Below are 25,283 nucleotides of genomic sequence, written 5' to 3'. Positions count from 1 at the left end.
GGCCACTGTGTTTTCCCAAGTTGGTACTGCAGACATCTCTCAGAGTCCTCTCTTCTGCCCCTACTCTTTGCCTAGTTTATATTCTGAGCTCCTTCCACCTAAGCTATCACAGCAGCCTCCTGATCTTGTACCAGGGTCTTCCTCTCTGAAGCAGTCATTCACAATGATGCCACTGTTATTAATATCTTCCTCAGACACACAGTGGATAATGTGACTATCTTCCTGAAGGACTTCCATTGGTTTCAGTTTCTATAAGCTGTGAAGACAGTAGCATCCAAAGCCCATCGTGACATGGACCCAATTTCTCTTTCTAGCCCCATAAGTAAAAGTAAAGGGTTTCTGGGGCTTCCAGTAGTAGAAGAAATATGAAGAAAGATAGACTTTCTGCAGGAAGAAAGTAACCAGAAAGGCATGCTCGAGTGGGAAAGCAATGTGAGCAAAAGCACTCAAGTTGAAAATGCTATTTTATTAAAGGGAAGCCAAAGAAGAGATAAGCAAGGAAGGCTGGAAGTGTCAAGTAAGGAGAGATACGGTTCAATCAGTAGGATGGCGAAAAATCATTACTATGAGTCTTAAAACAAAATTAAACATGAATTTAATAACAATGCTATGTTAATTTCCCTGCATAGTACCTATCCCTGCATATAGTTTCTCCAAACCTAATATTCTATAGCAGACCTAACAAAATACTCCCAAGGTGGCTAAGTGTTCTTATTTCTATTTTAAGCTTTCAATCCCAATTGTTAACAACTCCATTAAATATAAGACTTCCTTTCAGAGCCACTTGGAAATGTGTTACGTAAATGCTGCACATTTCCCCTTACTTCTTCCCCAGCATTTCTCCAGCTTCTAAAAATAACACCTCAGATGCTGCTTTGTTCACTGCTCCAGCTCCCACTTGCACACCTATCATGTTCAGAGCCCAACTGGGACATATCACTTTCATTGGTAGTGTGCGTATGTGTGTGTATGTGTGTGTCCATTTCCTCCTGCTCATGTAGCATTTTTTAAAATGAAGCTTAATGGTCCTGAGGAAATTTTCTTCTGCTATGGGAATGAAAAGGCTACAAATCATTTTTCTCCTCTGATTTCTGTAGTAGCCTTAGGAGATGTCTTTGGCAGCCAGTATAAGAGCTCTCTTATATGAGGGAAAATAAGAACAATAATAGTCAGTGGTTGACGATATTTATTTGAAAGCTAAGACTGTGCCAGCACTGTGCCAGGCACTTCACATGCATACTCAATGTCCATCATCAGATCGCTCCACTAACTAGGTACTCTACACTCCTCATTTTTCAGACAAGCAAATCAAAACTTAGAAGGGTTAAAGAACTGGACCCGAGGTGGCAAAGTCAGTGAAAGGACCCATTATCAGACCTAGATCTGCATGGCGCCATAATGCATGTTCTGTATGCAGAAAATCCTATATACATTTTGAAATAGAAGCCCATACCTGGTATATTAGGTCGGGTTCTCCCAGAAGCAGACCCAGACACAAGGATTAGAGTGCCAGTGCTTTGTATACAGGGAAGGGAAAGAAGCCAATAAAGGATGTATATCCTCTGAGGAACTCTAGGAGACGCCTAGAGCACGCCTCAGAGTTAATCCAACCAGTAGGCAAGGCAACTGAAACGTTTCTCCACTAACTCCTATGTTAGTTATTGGCTAAGGGCTGCTGTTGGCAGCACTCGCAGCTTGCTCTGAGCACAGACTAAGCATGCTCCCCAGTCAGAAAATGCCTCAGACAGAGTCATGGATGTTCAATAGAAAGCAGCCACAGCGAGTAGAGGTAAGTACTGAGGGATGAGGGCAGGACACTAAGACCGTACATTGCATATGGCCCTGGAACCAAAAACAAAAAAAGGAAAGAGAGAAAATGCCGTTCCCTGGACATACTCATTCAATTATGCTGCTTTACACACCATTCTCTGGACTCAGCTTAACCAACTGGGATTTCTCAGCCCTGATTTTCACCATTTTTTCAGTAATTCCTTCTTTTCTATCTCCAGCTGAGCAATATGAACTCTTATGGAGATACAGGAATGACTATGGGGCCTCTACCTCCAGAAACGATGGGGCCCACCATTGCACACCATTACTTTCTACCTGCCAGCTGTGGAAATCCCTACACTGTGGAAATCTGTACCTTCCCCATGAGAAAAGATTTTTCATACTGTCTCCTTTGGTGGCAAAAACTAGATACTCTAACAGTCCCCAAATTCCAATTTTTTGGAGACCAAGATGAGGTCATTTCCAAAACCAGGATCCTATGTCTGAAAAACCCTCCTTAAACTTCTTCATTCAAGATTTTGCAATCCGAAAGTTCCTAAACTAAAAAACATAAATAAGATTACTAAAAATCATCTAGTTCATTGGGGTTAATTAACCCTCTAAATAATGTTATGGGTTGGACATTTTAGTAGTAATGATAAATATTAGTAATACTCAAGAGTTCCAATATGTTGATGGCTCACTATGTGCTCAGCCATGTGGCTGGCTCATTATTTCTCACCATAACCCTAAGAGAGTCTTGCAGATTAAAAATCAAAAGCCCATGGGTATGTCTTCCAGCACTTCAGAAGCACCCATTCTTACGTGCCCCAAGTTTTATAGCCTTTAGACACCAGTCACACAGATGGAATGGCAAGTGGCTCAGAATTAGAGTGATAATAGCCAGGCCTAGGAAAGAGAGTTCTAGGCTGACTCAGACAGAGAGGGGAGATTAAAATTAGTTCTCTTCTCTTTCCTGCAACTCCCAAGTTATTGTCCCATCAACTTTCATCATTTTCCTCAAACTTGCCTTCCAACATGTTTCCTCCTTCCATCCCTTTGCCCCCAAAAAATAAGAAAAAAAAATCAAAAGCCCACATGGTCAGTTATACAACTTGTCCAAGGTCATGTAGCAGATAAAAAGCCAATCCAAGGCCTAAGCCTGAGCCTGGTTGTTTCCTACTATACATTCCCGGGTGCCTTTCTAGCATTCCCTGGAGTAAAATGCCCCAGCGCCCATTGCCATATAAACACTAAAGAAATTATTGGTAAATAATAGGTGACTTTCATAAATGTGAAGTAGAGTACTTTGGAAAGTCTGAAATATGAAAATGCCATGCAAAATGGTTGATTTATTAACGGGTGCTGCTGTGTCCTCCATGTGACGTCAAACTAATAATGTCATCTGTATTTGTTCTTAGAAGGATAACCTGTTAGAATGGAAGGAATTCTTAGACCATCTAATCACCAGCTTGCAGAACTGAGGCCCAGAGAAGTTAAGTAACTAACTTAAGGACCCTCAGCTCACCAGGCAGCAGGCAGCTATGACGAGATTCTGGTTTCTCTGACTTTGGATCTGTAGCTTTTTCACTCACCCCACCAGATTGTGCCTTTTCATTCAAACTGCCCCCTTGGGCAATTGCAGATGGTCACAGTTTTTAGCACCGGTGCAGATTTTGATCAGTTCCACTGCCCCGCATTTCTAACAATTCCCAGAAATGTTTCTTTCACAGGCATTTAGGATAGTGCTATAATAACAGTTTTTTTTTAATGTCTTTTCTCCGAAAGAAATAACAAGCCAAAGCTCCAAGCTCTGCTTCATCGTTATATAATACTTGTCTGGGATTGCAAATCACTTGCAAAAGGACAAGGCCTGGGGGAGGCGAGGGTGGGTGTGAATCTTTTGTGGTTTCTTGAGTAACACCAGGCGATTTGTCATTTTAGTGAGGCCAGAACCGAAGCTCTCAGATCCATACCCGATCAGGCTCATTTGGATCATCTTCGAAAACTGTTTGTGAGGCTATCCCTGAGCTGGGGTGGAACACAATGGTTGCAGACAGACCTGTTTTTCTCTCTTCCCTTCCACCCAAGTAAGAGAACAGGCTAATAATAAACCAAAGTTCTAGAACTTGAATTTGAACTGAAAGAACCTCCGAATAAAACCTGTTTCTTCGTCCTGCAAGTGGGAGGGGAAGGCCTAAGTCAGAACGGGGAACCGGTGTATTTTCTGTGAAAGTGCGCCCTCTGGTGATAAATCTCGGTAAAGATTGGCTCTCGGGTGGAGTAAACAACATTATCATACCAAAAAGAATTTTTTATTGGAGGGGGAGAAGATCTAGAGATAACTCATGAATGTTCAACTTTATAGTCCTAAGTTAGCGGTTATGGAGGACCCGCTGAGAGATGTTAGTTCTTATGGAGATTTGCACAAGAGAAATTCAAAATACTTCTGTTACTTGGGGAGCTCTCCAAATACCTCGTTGCTGGGCATATTTATAGAGAAGCGAAAATAAAGCAACTCCACAGGGCAGCAGGGTAAGGATTTTGGCTATCTATGTTAAACTCTTACCAAAATAGTCAAAAGTCGCGCGAGGACCCTTTAATTTGGCAAAATGGACAAGGAATTCCAGAGCAAATAGAGATACTTTTTAAAAGTGGTTTGACTATGAATGAGGGAAGGAAAAAAAAAGATTCTTTTAAATACAGTACAATAAGCGATGCCTTCGGCGGCAAATCCTCCATTGAAGAGTCTTGTCTTTCTTTTTACCTCCTTGTAAAAGCCCTGCAATCTGCTGCATATCTTTCCCTCGGTGTTGAGATTCAAGGGGCAGTGAGAGAAGCCGACTGCATTCCACTCGGCGTTAGCCTGTCCCCTGGCTCCTGCTTGCATTTGATAAGGAGCGAATTCCAATGATCTATGGCTAGCTGCGAGTAGCCCGCGAATGTTCCCTCGCCATTCCCTTTCTTGCTGCTGCTTTTTCACTACCCCCCCCCCGACCCACCCACTCCTAATTCGGACCACCTCAACTGCCTCCATTATTCATGCGGATCCGTCCTCACCACGCTGTGCACAAGCACCCACGTTTATGCCCTTAGCGATGCTCAGTTTAACCCCTCGGTGCGGGAGAACTGGGAAATCGGATCAGCTGCGTGAGTCTGGCGCTCACGGGGCTGCGCCCGGGTGTTGCAGTTCCCACTCTGAGCCAACCCAGCAGGAGCCCAGCGGCAAACGGACCACGTTACATAAGGCAGCGGCGAGGCCAGCGAGGAGACCGGGAGGGAAGATCGCGCCGCCGCGGCTTCGCCCACGTCCGCGGAGACTCTCCGCCAGCCCCTGCGGAGAGGCGGGCGCAGCCGTCTGGAGCTGCGCGTGCATTATGGGCCAGGCGGGCAGGACACGGCTGGAGAAAAGAATCTCTCTCTTCCTCCGTGTATTCTGAAATCGAAACACTTCGCAGAATTCATGTGGCCTCAGGGGAATTCAGAAGCAAGCTTTCCTCCTTTGAGAGTCATTAAACTCTTTTTTTTATTAAGGATAACGGGGGGGGGGGCTCTAGCTCATCTGTCTCACTCTGGTTAGTGACCCGGGTTTGGTTAGTGACCGGGGCGAGCAGAGCAGCTGCGATCACGGGAGGATAACCCAAATTCCTTCTTTCTGTTCCTTGGCTGAGCTTTCTCGGTTGGCTGCTCTGTGGGAAGAAAAGAGGGCACGGAGAGAAATGGAATTCCTCTGCGATAACCTGAATCACAGCTGCTAAGGCTCTACGCTACGTTTAAGGAAGTCTAAGTGCAGATGGAGATTGGGTTTGAGGAATGAGCAGGCCAGTGAAACCTCTCTGCACTTGGAAAGAGACTGTGATTTAAAAAAAAAAAAAAAAAAAGGAGCGAGAGAGAAACACCAGAACCGATTATTTTTCATCCACGTGATTCGAATCGATCCTAAGTGGGTCTTTCTTTGCTCTTTGTCTCGGCTGTGCATTCAGTTGATGCTCATTCGATTAGGGGCACAGATGATAGCAATGATGGAGGGTTGCCTTTCGGTGGAAATAATATTTTCCTACCAAGATATCACACACATTTAGTATGCAACAAAACTCCTTTGTCTCACTTTCGAGATCAAATTTATATTCTAAGGCTGTCCTCTTGTTAGACGTTTAAGAAGTCTTGCATTGTAGGAAAGACATAATTCGAATGTTAAGAGGGAGGGGAAACAGGGAAGAGAGAGACAATGGGAGATGGGAAGGGGGGGAAAGAGAGGCAAAAAGAAAAGTAGGAAACTGAGAGAGTCCGGGGATATTGACAAGTCTGAGGGACAGCAAGTCCTTTTCTAAGACAATATCAATTCACTGCTGCTAGTGGGCAGTGAGAGGGGGCTAATTAGAGAAAGCTAAGGGCTCATGGGAGCGCAACAGAATCTGAGGTTAGGGCTATTCCAACTATGCCCAGCCCCCTCCCCACTGAGAATCTTGGCTGACAGTAATGTAATGACAGTAATGACAGGGATATAACAGGAGGTGTCATTGATGTGAGGATGTCATACATGAGAATCGTGGGGAGAAAGCAAAGGCTGAGGAGCCCTGGAAATGAGCAAGGGAGAAAAAAATGAAATCCCTTCACTGCGGATGAAAGACAGCAGATTGGTATGTGAAGATGAAATCTAGAAACCCTCAAAGAGGAAAGTAAATCCAGTGATTGTCATTCAATACCTGCAATCCCTCCATCCCAAACAAGATAGTAGGACAACAACTCTTTGTTAGTGAACAGAGCTGGGTCATTCACAGGGACGGCTGGTGGTTATGTGGCTGTCACTGGGCACAGAACTGGGAGTCTGCATCTTTCCCATGATGAGCCTTCAGAGGTTCTTATTATGGAAATGTGGCTGGGTGGAAGCTGGCTTTTGGTTCAATGACGGTACCTTCAGCCTTTTTTTTGAGTAATAATTTCTAAATTCTGCAGCAAAGGTTTTCCAAGATCTTAATTCTGCAGTGAGTTCAATTTACAAAGTTTTGGACCTCTTTATGAGCCACCCTCGTTGCAGTTCTTGTTACTGAGGAGGGGGAGGATGTTATTTTGTTATTGGCGATGATGAGATTGTACAAATAAGGAGACAAAAGGGGTAGATCTTTGTACACTGCCGCAGTTTCTGGTTAAGTAATGATTTTATAAAAGGTTTTGCTTCCATCTAGTGGTTATTGTGTACAACTGTCTTCTGACAAGTGAAATTAATTGAACTAGATTTTGAAATGCCCCTCCACTGTGCAGAGAGAGCTAGGGATTAAAATACTAATGCTGCTGTCTTAAAAAAACATTGCTAATAATGATAGGACTCTGCTGATAAGTGCCTAGCAGAGTGGAGGACTCGGCCACTCAAATTGCTGTTAAGAAAACCAGTACCAGGAATAATAATAGTTTAAAATTTTCTAGTCGCTCACTACGTGCCAGATATTGATCTAAGTGCTTTACATATTTTAACTTACCTAATGTTCTCAATAACCCTATGAGGTACTATTTTTAGACTCCTTTTATGGACGGGGGAGCTGAGGCTCAGAGAGGTTATATAACTCCCGCAGAGTCACACAGAGTAAGTGTGGGAGCCAGTTTCTGAATGAGGCCAACTGGCTGGATGCGGTTCTCTTACCACCATATATTCATATGACAAGTACAATAGGAGAAATGTACAGGAAGTAACTACAGGAATTTGAGCCACGGCACTGAGAATGGGAGTAAGAATTTAGAGCAGGGGAGAACTCGAAAATGTATCTGGAAAATAGAACTAATAGGATGTGGTGGTAGACAACTGGATGCGGAGAAGAGGAGGAAGGAAGATGGTAGGGTTTCTGGCTGAGCAAAATGGGAGATACAGATTAATCAAAACTGAATTTTAAAGTAGGCATGAGTGGGAGGAGAAGGGATAAAGCTAAGACTCTCTTATTTAGAGCCTTAGAAGTGATGCAAAGTAAACACATTTCAACAACAAAAAAAAGTGAACATTAGGAAAAGAAGACCTGTGTGTGATTAAGAAAACTATTCCTTAATATTGTGAATCACTGACTTGAAGAAAACGTACAAGAATACAGTCATCCAATATGACTTTGTAAAACTTTTGACATTTCCGAAATTGAAAATCTATTGTGAGCTATACCTACACATAACTCTTCAAGTGTTTTACTATGGAGTATACAAAAAAATGCTTAATGTGGGGCCCCACATGATATGTTTCCACGGAACTTTTCATAGAACATTATTAGAGCTGGACAAACCTTGAAATTCAAGTATTCCAACCTCCTCATATCACAAATAAAGGAAGTTATGTCAAGGGAAATTAATGAAATTAATAAATATCTTCACCATAGTAAGGAACTGAGGTAGTCATTATGTGAGATAAAAAGTAGAACACAGAGCTCTTTTTCTTAAGATGTTTACACTTTATTTGGGGAATAACAATATAGTGTACAAAATAGCTGCTCTATTGGTCTGCTCAGGATCCATTCCCCTTCTTTTGGTCACGGCATCCTGAATTTCTTTGGGGGCCATTTCTCCCCCACTCTCAGTGATTTGTGTGGGGCTGACCCCACCCCTGGTGCCATGTGACACAGTCTAGCCAGTAAGAATAGTAGCCTATTTTGATGGTGATGATAATTGATCCAGGGATGCATAGGCTCATTCCTTAGTCCAGCCAATAAAAGCAAATGAGGATCAGGCCAGTAGTTTTTCTGAAATCCTTTGAAGAAAAAGTACCCTTTTTCCACAGAGGTTGCCAAGCTCATAGAAGGTCAGTCTAGGGCTTCTGGAGGCTACAGTGTGAAGAGTGTCCTGAGAATGATGCTACCAGCCGAAGGTAGACTGAGAGAAGAAAAGACTTTGAAAGGAACCTAGCAATGTATAATCCGCTAAATCAAACTGCTTTAGAACTTTCCAGATTCAGCATCCTTTTTATTGTGACTTCTCCATTCCTAAGCTCTTTGTTTTAATCGTCCACATGGTTAGCAGAATTTCCTCACTAAGTGGTTCTATTCCTGATTGTCTCAAATCTACCTGTTGCCTATTTAACCAAAGGATCAGTTAGCTAGGTATAATAGACTTGAGTCCCATTTTCTTTCCTGAAGAACTTTGCAGACATTGTTCCATTGCTTTTTGACATTAAACACGGCTTATGACTATCAGATAAAATTCAGGATTCCCAGTTAAATATGAATTTTAGATGAACAATGCATTTTTTTAGAAGTCTGTTCCAAATGTTGCATCTAAATTTTAAAATTTAACTGGGCATTCTGTATTTTTATTTACCGCATTGGGCAACCCTAATGAAGCTATAGAAAAAAAGTTGAAGGAAAATCTAATTACTCTCCCCTCTCCTCACCTTGTAGAAGACTTGCTTTTAAAAAAAAATTATCTGCATACTTGAAATTTTTTCTTTAAACTTGAAATTTAATATTGGATGTTAGTTCTGTGTTTTTTTTCTCCTTGGTACAAAGGAATCCCTTTTGGGTTTTTTTTTTTGTTTTGTTTTATAATAAATTTATTTTTTATTGATGTTCAATTTGCCAACATACAGAATAACACCCAGTGCTCATCCTGTCAAGTGCCCCCATCAGTGCCCGTCACCCAGGCACCCCCACCCCCCGCCCTCCTCCCCTTCCATCACCCCTAGTTCATTTTCCAGAGTTAGGAGTCTTTATGTTCTGTCTCCCTTTCTGATATTTCCTACCCATTTCTTCTCCCTTCCCTTCTATTCCCTTTCACTATTATTTATATTCCCCAAATGAATGAGAACATATAATGTTTGTCCTTCTCCGATTGACTCATTTCACTCAGCATAATACCCTCCAGTTCCATCCATGTTGAAGCAAATGGTGGGTATTTGTCATTTCTAATGGCTGAGTAATATTCCATTGTATACATAGACCACATCTTCTTTATCCAAGGAATCCCTTTTGATCTTACCATTTCCTTTTACCTACATTTACCTTCATTTTAAAATATATTTTCCTATTTTCTAACTCTGTCTTTCTACATTTCAGGAACGCAATTCTCTAGTACGTTGAATTACCTTGTCTATCTTCCATATCTATCATCTCCATCTTTTCACCTCTGCATATTTTGAGACTATCTCAAATATTTTTCCATGCTTATTTTCAGTCCTCAATATTCTTCTCTTTGCCGTCTCAAATAGATTTGTTTAAAGTACAAGGGTAAGCAAATTTCTTAACTTCTATAATCTCCCTTCTCACTCTGTTGTCTTACCATCTTGTCTACGACTTGTTTTGTTGAATTCTCCAGTCTTTTATAACTTTTAGTACATATAAGAAATATCCTCCTTATTCTTCTGGATTTAGGAGGTCTTCTGCCATTTATTAATTAATTTATTAATTTATTTGTTTCTGTGTTGCTTTGTTCCTAGCTACCTTCCTTCTATTATTTATTTATTTATCTACCCACTTATTTAGCAATAATATGATTGCATTATTTCCCTGCCATTTAATTTCATCTTGCTAATGCTGAATATGAGCAGCTTTTTGCAAATCTGTCTGCTCAGAAGTGTATGGGTAAATTTTAACTGATATATTTCCCACTTATCCAGGGTGAATCTGTCTCTCTCCTGGTTGCTAGGTGTTACATTCTTTAGTATAGGTGGAAGGCATGTGAAGAGGGCAATGGAGATAAACCACCTGGAATGGAGTTCATCCTCTGCTAGGGAATCTGAAATCTGCTTTCTCCTCTGAGGTCTTATTAAATTTCCAGTGCTGGGATTCATTTTACCATCATATTTGAAAGGGATTTTAAAGATAACAAAGGCTTCTATACTTTGGGGGATTAATTTAAGGAGATAACATAAAACCTTTTTTTAAAAAAGAGAAAAGGTATTATAAACTGCTTAGCACCTTTCTCAGCCTGGCACAACTACAAGTTTCATGGACCTTCTCTTTTCCTTCAGATTTCAACCTAGAAGCTTTTGAGATGCACCTCTGTGTGGAGTGAGGGAAGGCAAGGAGGAAGGTAAGTTCAAGACCCCTCCGTCTTAAGTAGATATGCGCAGTACATGCTCAGTGGAGGGGGGGCCAGCCAAGCTGGAGTGTTTCATGTTAAAAAGGACCACAATGTCAGCATATCAGATATTATATGTCTGCTTTAGTCTTTTAAAAAATCAATTTAGGGCAGCCCGGGTGGCTCAGTGGTTTAGCGCCGCCTTCAGCCCAGGGTGTGATTCTGGAGACCTGGGATCGAGTCCCATGTCGGGCTCCCTGCATGGAACCTGCTTCTCCCTCTGCCTGTGTCTCTGCCTCTGTGTGTGTGTGTGTGTGTGTGTGTGTGTGTGTGTGTGTGTCATGAATAAATAAATAAAATCTTTTTAAAAATTAATTTTATGTCATTACTGGCATATTTTGTATGTCGTTTTAGGCATAGGCCCTAACTTTCCTAGTCAGCCTTTGTGCTCTTTCTACCTCCCTATACAAACTCTCCCTTTCAGCCAAAGTGGCCAGCTCACTGTGACCTAAAGAAGTTCTGAATGTACTCTCTGAAATGTGGCTCCCGCCGTGCCACTCCCTGCGAACGCCTGTCATTTGCCTATTCCTACATAGCCTTTGAGACTTGGCTAAAATTCTGCCTCCTTCACGATGCTTCCTCTGATTGTGCCAATCTAAAATGATTCCTCCCACACTCCCAGAATGTGTTACATTTTGAGTAAATTCTTCAGCTCTATCTTTCATTTCACTAATTTACTCTTCAGATCTATCTAATCTGTGATTTAATCTATCCGCTGTGTATTTTAATAACTACGGTCTTCACCCAAAGCAGGTCTTTGGATTTACTTGTAAGCCTTCCTGGTCATTTTGGTGTTATCTTGATATTTTATCATGTTTTTCTCCTTTTTGAAGGAGGTTTAGTCATCCTTCATAGCACATATTTAATAATCTCATCATTTGGAGGACTGGAGGGTCTAATCAAAGTGTTGGTTGTGTTGGTTGCCAACATATCTCAATGCCTTTTTTTTTTTTCCTTTGAGGGTGAGCTCATGTTTAGTGGGGCTTTGTCTTCAGGAGTCCTTTGTGATCTGGGTGGAGGATGTGCCTCTCCAGACATGGTTGGCATTTACTTCTACCAGGGAATGACGGGATGGGCACCACTTTTTCCGTTCATTTTATGGGTTTGAGTTTACTGAACTACAAAGGTAGTATGTATTTGAACCAGAAATTCAACTGAGAGCAAACCTAAGGTCCCACCTTTGAGGGGTGAGGGGACCTGGAGAATGGTCGGGGGGCTTGTCTTGCTGGCAATGCATAACTTTTGCTCCTGTTCTAGCCTTTCATTGTGGCATAGCCCTTTGAGGGTTGTAGCTGTTGTAGGTCATTCCTTTCTGCTTTGTTCTAGCCTGAAGTGTAGCTGCTTGTTCCCACCTGGCAGTTAAAACCTGATCCCCTTAGTTACAGAAACCAACAAATCCCCCCAAACCCTGAGCAGCAGGAGCTTCAAGCCCCCCTACAACTTTTCTTTTTCAGGTTTTCTCTTCAGTTTTGGTTCGTGGGGAGAATTCTCTTAGTTTCCTGCTATCTCAGCTAGTATAAAAAAGGATATTTATTATGTTTTACCTATCATTTCTTGGTGTTTTGTATCATCATGGTAATAACAGAAGAAACAGAAGTTTACAATTCATTCAATAATTAACCATAGAGAGCCTTGCCATAAATCCCCTGTTAGTGTCTTGATCTGGTATTTGATTCTTAAGAAATTTTTTCATACATTTTCTCCTAAAATAAATTATAAAAAAACAAAGCTAGGCATTGTATCTCGCAGCCCTTTTTATTTATGGCATTATTTCGCCTAACACAGCTCCAGGTTAATTGATGGAAAGTAAATTGGTTGAAAATGTTTGGATTGAACACAATTAGTCAAAGAAAAAAAATTGATTAAAAATTAAACTGAATATTCCAAGTTTGTTTTTTAAAATATTGATAATTTGATACACCATTAATAATTACAGAGATACAGCATCGAGATAGGATGTCGAACAAGACAACACGGAGTGGATTTAGAGACTTTTAAGTGTTTTTAAATATATTTATCCATTTCCCCTCTAGAAGTTTGAATCTTCATACAGACACTACTCTTTCTTTTTTATTTTTAAGTCATTCTCATCCTGTTCTTCCTGCTATGCCAGTTTGAAAATACTTTAATAAAGTGTTACGTTTGCCTCTAGCTCTAAATGAATTGTCTAGAAGCAAATTTATGTGAGAGTTAATATTTGCAATATCTAGTTCATGTTTTTATAATTTCTGTGCCACCTAGGATAATTGCACAAATCTTAAACACAGTGATAAAAGCAATTTTGTCTACCTTCTCCTTTGCCTTTTCGTCCTTTCCATTTTCAACCATCACTATTCACTTAATCTACTTACTATGTTTTTACCATCTTTGCATCAACATTTATTTTTACATTTCAAGCTTTCTTCACTGTATTTGACATTATATGGCCAGCATTTGTACAGCGTTTGCTGTCAGGATGGAAGCTGTAATACAAAGCATGTGCAACCACAATGTGAATACAAGGACAAGCTTAAGGTTGCTTACACTGCTGACCTGAAGGCAGATTGATTTGACATTTGCCTTACTATTGCACAGAAGACAGAAATCTCTTCCCGGATTTGAAGAAAGACTAAAAAAAAAAAACCTATATCTAAACATTGATCCTCATATAATTTTCATGGGCTTTGGGTCACCAGTAATCAATGTAGCTAGTTGTATTTTGAGTTCAATGAATAATAAACCTAATTTTCTTTGGTGGAAGGCCACTTTTTTAGCTGACAGCTGATACCTGTACACACAGGCCCTCAAATAATTAGAAAATTTTTAAATAAATAGGGTAAAAATCACTCTAATTCTGAAAAATGAACAAAAATGCTTAAAGGCATATAAAAGTTAAAAAAAATCATCCCGCTGTGCTTTAAAATGTTCAATAAGTGAGGGAAGCCTGGGTGGCTCAGTGGTTGAGCATCTGCCTTTGGCTCAGGGTGTGATCCTGGAGTCCCAGGATCGAGTCCCACATTGGGCTCCCTGCATGGAGCCTACTTCTCCCTCTGCCTGTGTCTCTGCCTCTCTCTGTGTATGTGCCTCTGATGAATGAATACAATCTTTCTAAAAATGTTCAGTAAGTGAAAAATCAATCATTGGGAATAATTATTTCAACAATTTGCATTCTACAAAACAGTCTAGAACTTCCTATTAATAACACCTAGTGTTTATGAGTAACAATATTGCCCATCCCTCATATTCCTTTATGATTTGCCTTTAACACTCCTCTCATTGAGGTGGGAAATCTATGTTCCTTCCCTTGAATCTGGTTCGGCTTGTTACTACAGCAGAAGTAATACTTTGTGACCTCTGAGGCTAGGTCATAAAAGGTGATAGAGCTTCTGTCTCATTCTCTTGAGTTGCTCATGCTGTGAGGAAACATAGACCACTGTACTCAGAGAGACCACGTGGAGAGGCCACGTGGAGATGTTCTAGCCAATAGCCTGGATGTGATCCCACCAACAGCCACCAGAAACCATTGTAATCTCAAAAGACCCTAGCTGTGGAGTCAAGTCCAGCCTTTGAGTATTCCAGCTGAGGCCCCAGACATTGTGGTGCCATCTCTGCTGTGCCCATCTGAATTCCTGACCCACCAAATCCATAAGCATGATAAAATAGTCATATGACACCACTGTTTGGGATAGTTTGTTACACATCAGTAGATAACCAGGACATCGCCTCACTCAAGTATACCCCAAAAGGATGGCGAAAAAGAGAAATCTTCTCACAATCTAATTTCAAGCAGCATTTGTCTCCTTTGTCTGGAAAGGAAGATGGCCTGAGGTCAGCATCTACCCTCATTCCTTGACAGTGGATAAAGACCTGAGTGGGTAAACATGACCTACAGGGAAAAAAGAAATCAGAAGATTGGTGACAAGGTTTGGGGAATGGATATACGGATGAATTTTTCTGAGAGAGCAAAGAGACTGAGAATATTTCTATCCAGTGTGAATGGTCACTGGAAGCCCCCCCCCGGCCCCTCAGCCTTACTCATCTATTGTCTGCTCTACTTCATTTGCAGCCCAGAGCTTGCCAGGAAGGCCCATAATGTCAGGACGGGGACTATACATGGGGACAAGAAAAAGAGTGAGCTTCCTTCAGCAAGGCTAAGTGCCTATTTTCCAGAAATATGTTTGTTTTAGAACCCACAGCCTTGCTTCTTTTTAAAGGAATTGATTATTCTCTGAAGGGAAGAAGAAACCCCCCCTAATCATATTTAATTTGAATATGAGATTACTATTTTTATAAGTCAAACTGGTTGGATATTTGGCTTAATATTTAGGAAAGAGATTAGTGTTTTGAAGATAGAGGAGTAGAAAACCCAATGAAGAATCGAGGCAAAAAAGAAAAAAATCAAGGCAATCTATTGATCTTTGTGCATATTGCCCGAGACCAATTCAAGAGCTAACTCAGTGGAGAAGTTAGCTTGTGTCATTATTCCCTGAGATTATCCTAGTTATATAAAACTGCTGACTGTAATGTCAGTCAAACAATGCCTGGTTAAGGGTTGGTAACGTGGGAGGTTTGAGAAAAATGAAGGGAGAAGGAGGATAAAGTGGTAGAATTAAAAGGGAATCAAGTGCCATCATAAAAGACACACCCAACTGCTTTACTAAATTTGAAGACAATGAGGTACAGAAGAAGCACTTACCTGTCTGAGTCATGGGTGAGATGGAAGACAGTAATTGGAAATACTATTTTTTTATTTCCTTCCTGAAACTTGTCTCCGAAGACAATGGCAAGTTTATTAGAGAAAGATAACATTTTATTTCAACTCCTCTGGAAACAAAGGGAAACCTGAAACGTCTCAAGCCCAACATGCTTTGCTGCATCTTGACCAAGAAAAGCTTTTGGAATGTGCCAAGCAATAGCTCACATCCGTATGCCACGCGCTAAGCAAAATGCACTTGGGGAAAAGTGGAGGATGCGCAGTCAGCCACGTTATCTTAATTTCTTCTTCTCACTCGCCCACGACATTCAAATTCAAAATTCAAATAGTATTTGTTGCCAGCTGTTTTAGGCTCTTGGGGAACATCAGTGAACACAGCACACAAAGAGGGAGCTCCTTAAGAACAGGCATTATGGGATTAGGGGAAAGCTAAATAACAAAATAATGAATACGATACATGAGTAAATTTTTAAAATATGTTAAAAGGTTATAAAATCTATGCAAGAGACAAAACAAAGGACAGAAGAGCAAGATAAAGGTTTTGGGAGTGCAGGACCCAGCATTGGGAACAATAGAGGGCAGGTTGCAATATTAAACCTGGTGTTCAGGGTGAAGCTCACTGAAAAGGTGAGATTGGAGTGAAGATGAGAAGAAAGCGAGAGTCAGACAAGTGGATATCTAGGGCATTCCAGGCAAAAGGAATAGCTAATGCACAGGCCCTAAGGCAATAGAGCATTTCTGGTGTGTTCTTTGAACAGAAGGGAGGCCAGTAGGGCTGGAGTGGAAAAGCAAGCAGAACAGGAACAGGAGTGGTGAGGAGGTGACGGGAAACCAGGCCCAGGAGAGCCTCACTATTCAGAAAGGGGCCCAAGGGCCAGCAGCCTCAGCTTCACTTGCACATCGGGTAGAAATGCAGACTCTCGGTCCCAGTCCCCGACCTGGAGATCTGGATTTGGATCATGTTCTGCATTTTATCAAGATTCCCCAAGTAATTCATATGCACATGAAAGTTTGAGAAATACTGATGGCAAGCTTTAAAGGCCCTTATGAGCCCCTGGATTTTGGCTGCGAGAGAGATGGGAGTCATTGCAGGGCTTTGAGCAGAGGAGCCACCTGGTCTACCTTATGTTTAAAAGTATCACTATGGCCTGTGTGTCGGGAAGGGCCTGTAGGATGGAAGCAGAGGGAGCAGTCAGGAGGCGATCGCTGTGATCCGGGGGCAAGCGGATGGGGCTGGGACCAGTCTATGTTAGGTAGAGGCAGTGAGACCCGAGCAAATCACCTGGCCCTGCTACCTTTCCAGCTCCCTCTCTCCCGTTCCTATCAGACACACGGGTCAAGGAGACATCGAAGAGTTAGAAGGTGCTTCAGAAGGAAGTGACCTTTCAAATCAGCTACCTTAAAGACAGCTCCGGTACCGTGGGGCCAACGGAGGGTGGCCTACCACAGTCCCCACTGTGGCCAGATGAGATTTCGAGAGAGAGGAGACGCTTGAACTGAGCTCAGGAGGAGTAGGAATTGCGCCAGGAGGGGAAAAATAAAAGAGGAAAAGGACATTCTGGGAAGAAACAGCAACATATGTGAAGACGCAGATGTGAGGAACCGTATGACACACTTTGCCTGAACAAAGTAGGGGGGCGGGTCACTGGCAGGAAATGAGACCAGAGGACTAACCAGATCCTGAAGTGCCTGGTGCACTGCAGTAAGGAGATCAAAATATCCAGAAAGCTCTGAAGACATCATGTCAGATTTCAAGGTAGGAGTAGAGCATTTACGAAACAATGGGGAGGACAGCTTGGAAGGGGATGAGCCTAGAAACAGGGAGAGCAGTCCCAAACCTATAAAGGATGAGTAATTCAGCCCAGGACTGGTGGTCAGAAATGCCTGAGCCCGGGTCCACCTGCCACCTACAACCTTTATAATGTAGGCAAGTTCCCCCACTTCTTGAACCTCAATTTTTCCTCCATGGAATCGGGTCTTCCTCATTTTTGTAATGAGATCGCCAACTAGTGTTGAGAGAATCAAATGAGATGCTCTACAGAAAGCCCTTGGCATGCAGTAAATATTCAACAGGATTAATTACATTCTAGCTATTGTTATTAGCTATGCTCTGACTCTCGGACCAGCATTCTCTTCATATCTCTGCCGGGTTGTATAAACCTCTCGTGAATTTTAATCATTGTTTACCTCATCTCTCATGGCTATGCTCATGGGAATATATTTTTGATATTGAACTGGAAAAAAATTAAAGAGCTGCCTAGTTCTAATTCTCCCTGCTGGCTGATGATGCCAGGAGTTTTAATCACAGGAACCAAATATAACTGTGTACCAAACATCCGTGCTCACGCATAGGCCCTGGCCAGGTGCTTCTGTGCTGTCACTGGGTTTTTGATGTCACTGTTTCCTGTGTGTAATTAGTAATCGACACCAAAGCTCTGACAAAATGACCATTTTTAGAGCACCATTAGCTGTCTCCCTGGGTTTGGCTGTAAACGTAATATAAGTAGGATCTGTAGTGCATCAGTTTCTTCCTGCAGTCATGTGTATCTTCCTGAAGTCAAGAGCTCTGGGAAGAGCTGAGTGGGTGGGTATTTGGCTTGTTTTTCTGTTAAAGGACGACTTTGATGTTCTTTTACTATTACTTGAAATTTGTGTGCTGTTGCAGAAAGCATCCTTCTCAAGGGAAGAACATGGATGCTGCCAGAAAGCAAGCACCGGTTATGTTATGTGTACGAATGAGACGAGAGGTTTATAAACTTCCTTGTCACAGAAATGTTGCCCTCGCAGTTGGTTTTGCAGGATTTCTGAATATCCTAACCCCTATTTAATCACTATAGGCCATTTTCACTCGTTTCCTGTAGAACACAGAGCTTTCAAATTTGAGCAGTAGGAGAAAAATCTTTCCTCTGTATATATGAAAACTCTAATTGCCACCAGATGCAAGGGAGCTGTATAATTGCCAGGGCCAAAACACCAAGTTTCTGAAGGTGTGTTAATTAGAGTTTGTTTCACATTGTATCTTATCATGAAATTGAAAATGCCAACCTTGAAAACTCTCCGCAGAGAGAAGCTTTCTTTGCATTTCATTATGCTTTGATTAGGATTCTCAGAAATCAGAATTAGACATTCAACAGAATTGTTGATTTGAGAAATGTAAGCTTGTTATTTTGAATGACCATGAAGGAAATTGACTTAATTAAACAAGGAAAAGATCAGGTAGGGGATCCCTGGGTGGCTCAGTGGTTTAGCGCCTGCTTTCAGCCCCGGGGCCTCATCCTGGAGACCCGGGATCGAGTCCCGCATCGGGCTCCCCGCATGGAGCCTGCTTCTCCCTCTGCCTGTGTCCCTACCTCTGTGTGTGTGTGTGTGTGTGTGTGTGTCTTTCATGAATAAATAAATCAAATCTTTAAAGAAAAAAAATCAGAAACACTTCAAAGGTTTGGCTTGCCACGTGTTTCTGATTAAGCAAATCCTGAAGTCCGGAGAAAAGCGAGTACAGTTAATTTACCAGGTGAACTTTTTACAAGGTTTGGGGTTGCGAGCTCTACCCATTTCTCTGGATGAGTAAGTTCATTTCTCCGCCTTCCCCAGGGTGTGGAGTGGGGAGGGGAGGAAAGCAATACAAAACCAGCTCCCCCACTTCTCTCTCATAAGACGCATAGCAAATTTTAGTTTCAACCACTGTGGTCCTCCCAGAAGCTATAAGAACTTAATGAATGAGCCTTTGGAGAAAATGAGTATGTTGCAACCGATGTCATTCGAAAAGTCATTTTTATTTTAACATCAACAAAGTTATTTCTCTGTGGTCAAATTTCCCACATTCTCAGAAACTGTAAGTCTGATGAAGTGCATTATTAGCTCTAAGTGTTCATTCCTCCCTGTATCATACCTTTTGTCATGTGACTTCGGAGTTCCTGCATAAAGGCGGAGTATAGGGGATCCCTGGGTGGCTCCGCGGTTTAGTGCCTGCACTTGGCCCGGGGCAGCGATCCTGGGGTCCTGGGATCGAGTCCCACATCGGGCTCCCTGCATGGAGCCTGCTTCTCCCTCTGCCTGGGTCTCTGCCTCTCTCTCTCTCTATGTCTATCATGAATAAATAAATGAAATCTTTAAAAAAATAAAATAAAGGCGGAGTATATATATGTTGTGGCCCCTTGTCGTTGAGCTAGGCCGTGGAGGATGTGGGCAGAGGTGTCAGGGTAGCAGTGAAAACTTCAGCCTTAGGAAACTTGCACGTCTCTGCTTGTCCTCTCATGGGTCGGCCATTCCCGAAGAATGTGCCTGAGGACAAGAGACTTACGGAGCTGAGCCTCCAAGCAGAACCCAGCCCCAATCAGCCAACCCCAGGCAGCTGCAGACTTGTGAGCAATAATTAATACTTGTTTCAACCACCAACATTTGGGGTGGCTTGTGAGACAGCAGGAGTTAAGTCACATAATACCATGACAAGTTTTTCTTTTTAAGGATTTTATGTATTTATTCATGAGAGACACAGAGAGAGAGAGAGAGAGAGGCAGAGGGAGAAGCAGGCTCCACACAGGGAGGCCGATGCGGGACTCGATCCCGGGACTCCAGGATCAGTCCCTGGGCCGAAGGCAGAGGCTCAACCACTGAGCCACCCAGGCGTCCCAATACCGTGACAAGTTACTGACTTGAGCTGCTCTAGGCTGTGGTCTGTAAATACACAGAATGTAGAGCTGGTCTAGTTTCCATACCGAGGAAGTTATTATCCAACTATCACCTCAATGATGGATTATTTCTCTATGATATATCAAAAATAATTTGCAAAATAAAAAATAAAAAATAATAATTTGCCAGCTCTCTGTGGTGGGCTCAGTACTCTGCTGAGTGCCGGCACAGAGGAGAGAATACGCAGACATAGTTTCCTACATCCCTGACATTTGGTGTATGCCTTGTAGTCGCCGAAAAACTGGAACCGCGACTCCAAGGGCCATTCAAACTGGAAGCTGTAAAACCTTCTCTTTCCAGGGTTCGCCTTCCTCTAGCCAGGTATCCTAACCTCTCAGGCTTTGTTTGAACACTGAACCCGATGTGGCGAGTGCTCTCTCTTGTCTGATTGACTAGGGGTCCACGAAGTGCCTCTTGTCCTGATTACTATGCAGGTAACCTGCTTAACCCAGATGTGTGACCCCTGGAGGAAATGGGAAATTCTCACAGGCCACAAGCCTCTCAGTATATATAAATGTGAGAGAGAGACTGGCCTCGTGCGTAGTCAGATGGCGGGCTGGGAGTAGAACTTGGAAGCAAGCACTCAGGTAGAATGGACAGAGGTCTAGTCCCAGAGACAGGGCCCCTGGGCAGAGTGCGACAAAGAGATGAAGGGGAAAGGAAGATGAAAGGGGGAATGCCAAGCTGGAATCTGAGACAACTGGACTCTTTCTCAGAGGACCTTGGTATTTGTTTGTTTGGATGTATTTTAGCTCCCGAGTGGGATACATGATCTTGTAGGGACTTTTAGCTATGGCATCTTGGGTGTTCTTTATTCTGCATTTCCCTTTCTCTGACATCAAGGACCAGAGCCATTTGGTGAGGGAAAAGGGCTATCTTTTTGTGCCCACGAAGCCTTCATGTTTGTCAAAGGACTCATACATCCTCCAGACACGTGGAAACCTCATTCAGAGGACAAATGGAAGTTGAGTTCTCTGAGAACCAGGGATGTTGCTTGCTGGGTCCTTCTCCTGGGTGCCCGGCTACAGATCCTGGCCCCTAGCCGCTGCGTGTCACACCAGAGGAAGCCCTTGGCCTCTCTTCCTCCTCCTTATCAACCCATGCAGGGCATTCTGGCCCATCCAAATATCAGCAGAGGATGACTCATCAGTGGACTGCCTCTGAATCATGGCTTGGTCGTGATGTGGAAAGGCAGAGCGAATGCAGCACTTGAAAATTAATGTGAACTAGGATTCATTTGGGATTTGTGCTCAAATATTAGCGTAATTTGACTCAATGTTAACCCACCTTTGAGTTCAATGAAATAATGATGGCAGGACATTCAGAGTTGCCCTGATGACTTCATTCCGGATTCAGAATCAGCCTGAATGTCCAGCATTTCTTATATGGGACATTAATTTCAAATTAGCTGCTGATCCCAAATAATGACTAACTGAATTGATGAGATTCCATAATTCTTGATGCCAAAATGACTTCAATGTCAGTGCTATTGACCATTTGTTTTTTTGGAGAGAGGAGCAGATCTTCTCATGGGATCAGCCTCTAGAGTTACTGCTGGTTTCGACGTATCGATCGCTCTGATTGATCTCTCTTGCCCTGCTAGTTTGTCAGCTATTTATCTAATCCTCAATTTGTTCCGTAAATTATTTCAGATGACAAAATAATAGTTTTATCTTGTGAATGACGAAGTGGCTAGCTCTTTAAAGTAATTCGTTTTAGGTCTTTCCTTCCTGGACTGTGTCCCTTCATAAAGATCTAAAGTCACATCGTCTAAGTTATTTACTTTATTTAATTCTTGCAACACCCCCCTCTTGCCCTCTCAATTTCTCATATGAGGAATTTAAGTCAGCATTTTGGAGATATCCAGTAACTCAACAACAGTGATATAAAATCGTGGAGTCCGGGTTTGAGCCCTGGCAGACTGACTCCGAAGTCTGTGCTCTCAGAACCTTTACACTACAGGGGCGCCTGGGTGGCTCAGCGATCGAGTGTCTGCCTTTGGTTCGAGCCATGATCCCAGGGTCCTGGGATCGAGTTCCGCATCGAGCTCCCCACAGGGAGCCTGTTTCTCCCTCTGCCTATGTCTCTGCCTCTCTCTGTGTGTCTCTCATAAATAAATAAAATCTTTTTTAAAAAGAACCTTTACACTATTAACTTCAGCAGATGCCTCAATCTAAATTACCCAGTCCCATATCCTAGTGAACATTTGCAAATGATACCTAATAGAGAAATAATATGGAGATAGAGGCTTTCTTTCAGACACATTCTAGAAGGGTATTTTAAAACACCTTTGAATCAACTAATTTTCCCCAATATTTATCCTTATTGTCAATATTTACTACAACTTACATTGTAGCTGTTGTTAAGTACAGCTTTTATCCTGGGTGAATTGAGGTTCTTGTGTTAATAGTATATTTATTTTGGAGAATGGAGGTTCCTATATTAACACTACAATTTAAAAACAGCATTTTGCTGTTTTATAAACAAGCTTCAACTTTTCCTCCCTAATCTGTCTGCCTTGTGGTTATAAATAGTAACCATCAATTAACAGTAATGTCAATAAAATAAGCTTAGCAAAGTGAAGGTAGGGGAAGCAGAATGAAGACCATTATGCCAGGAAATACTTTAATGTAAGTGGAGTCCTGCCAACTTTTATTATCATAAGAAAACAAAGCAATTTTATTAACCCAACAGACATTATACTTTGGCTTCTATTTTTGTTTTATTTTTGAGCACACAGTAGCATTCTTTGCACTTGGTTTTCCCTTATTGTTGTGTGCTGCTTGGTTCATACAAAAGGAAGTTTATTTTGGTGGCAAGATATGTATGTCTTTCAATTTGTATTCATTCATTCTTCTCAAATATCTGCAAAATTCTCTTATCTGTGGTGTTTGGGAAGCAGAAAGGCTACTGAAGTAGAACCAATCCAGCACCTTGCTTCCTTTGGGTTAGGGCAAGATCTGTTGCAGAAGAAATTATGTTTGCTTCCTGAGCTACCCCCGGAGCAACTAAATCCCCTAAAAGGATTATAAATAATGACAGTTTTTATACATAAATTTGCTCATTACTAATATCTATTACCAGAGAAAGTCAGAACAAAACAAAGAGAAAGCTCCAGGCAGTAGCAGATTTTTGTCACTGAGATTGCTGCCTGGTGGCTCTGGGTAGCTCACAATACACAGGCAGCAGGAACTCAGGCCCCGCACATGTGGCCCCTTACGGCCCTTCCACAACCCCCTCCCCCCAAGACCCGCTCCTCTGTCCTTCCCTTTGCAGATGCTCACAGGCACGTTGACAGAATGTGGCAACTATATGAACATCTAAAGAGAAAAAACAATTACATCCAATAAATGTATGCGGGCTTTCTCATCAGTACTTCTCTGCAGGAAAAGAATAAAATGTAGAAACATCTTTGTGTTGCCATGCTTTAAACACACCCTTAAAATCCTCATTTGCTGTACATTCCAATTTTGTACACCTGTCTCTCTAATGAAATATCACAAACTAGATGTCATCTAAGAAAAAAATAAGAGAGATTGGGTGCTTTGTTTTAACATTCTATTATAGAAATTTTCACTTGTTCACACAATCAAGAGAATAGTAAAATGAACCCTCATGTACCCATTACCCTTCATTCAACATTTTGGTAACCTTGTTTCACCTACACATCTCCACTTTTTTCTTCCCTGCCTCCCTTCCCACTGACCAGCTTTCTTCTACAGTATGTTTTAAACAATTCCTGGCGACATCTGAGTGGTTCAATGTTTGAGGATCTGCCTTTGGCTCAGGTCGTGATCCCGGGGTCCTGGGATCAAGTCCCGCATTGGGATCCCTGCAGAGAGCCTGCTTCTCCCTCTGCCTATGTCTCTGCCTCTCTCTGTGTGTCTCTCATGAATAAATAAATAAAATCTTTAATAAATAAAACAATTCCCAGGAATATTATTTCATCAACAAATACTTCAGTATGTATCTCTAAGTAATAAGGGTTGGTTTTTTTTTTTTACATAACAACTATGCCATTATCACACCTCACAAAATTAACAATAATTTATTAATAGCTTTTAATGTTTACTAAATATTCAAAATTTCTCCATTATCTCCAAGGATAATTGATTTGGTCCAGCGAGGATCTGTATGAATCCCATCAAGAAACAGCATTCTCAGCGTGCCTCAGTGGCTCAGGTGGTTAAGCATCTGCCTTCAACTCGAGTCATGATCCTGGGGTCCTGGGATGGAGCCCCACATCGGGTCCAGCAGGGAACCTGCTTCTCGCTCTCCCCCTGCTTGTGCTCACATTCTCATTTTCATTCCCTTTCTCTCTCTCTCTCTCTCTCTCTCTCTCTCTCTCTCTCTCTCTCCCTCTCTCTCTCTCTCAAATAAATGATATCTTTTTCTTTTTAAAGATTTGATTTATTTATTCATGAAAGACACAGAGGGAGAGAGAGGCAGAGACACAGGCAGAGGGAGAAGCAGGCTCCATGCAGGGAGCTCAATACGGGATTCGATTCTGGGACTCCAGGATCACGCCCTGGGCCCAAGGCAGGTGCTAAACTCCTGAGCTACCAAGGTGTCCCTAAATAAATAATATCGTTTAAAAAAAAGAAAGAAACAGCACTCTCAGATTAAGATGATTCAGGAGGGTTTATTTACAAAGGCACTGTGGGATATGGAGGGATCACAGAGGACGATGCAGTAATCTTTGCAATGGCAAAGCTGTTACCACTGCTGAGTGTGAAGGAGTAAGGTGGACAGGGTCAAGGTTACCAAACCTGGAAGGAAAGAATTTATAGAGAAAGCCTCTTTGAGAGCATTAGTGTGTCCTTTTGTGGAGGGATCCAGCCAGCCCGGGTGACCTCACAGAGAGAAAGCCAGTGGACTACAGCCCCAGACGCCCTTTCTTCCCTCACTCTGATCTCCTCCTGGGGCTCTCCACTGGCCAAACCCAACCAGAAACTGGAGCCCAAGGGAGCTTAAAGGCACAATCCACACAGGTCAACGTCTCAGGCCAGAAAGAAGAGTAGAGTAATCTGAAGGAGAAAACAAAAGATCTCCGGCCTAGGATCCAACAAGGCCTACACACTGGATT

Source organism: Nyctereutes procyonoides, unplaced genomic scaffold (assembly GCF_905146905.1).
Source record: "Nyctereutes procyonoides isolate TBG_1078 unplaced genomic scaffold, NYPRO_anot_genome, whole genome shotgun sequence".
Taxonomy (NCBI): domain Eukaryota; kingdom Metazoa; phylum Chordata; class Mammalia; order Carnivora; family Canidae; genus Nyctereutes; species Nyctereutes procyonoides.
The sequence above is the reverse complement of the archived record's forward strand: the minus strand, read 5'-3'. Positions refer to the sequence as shown.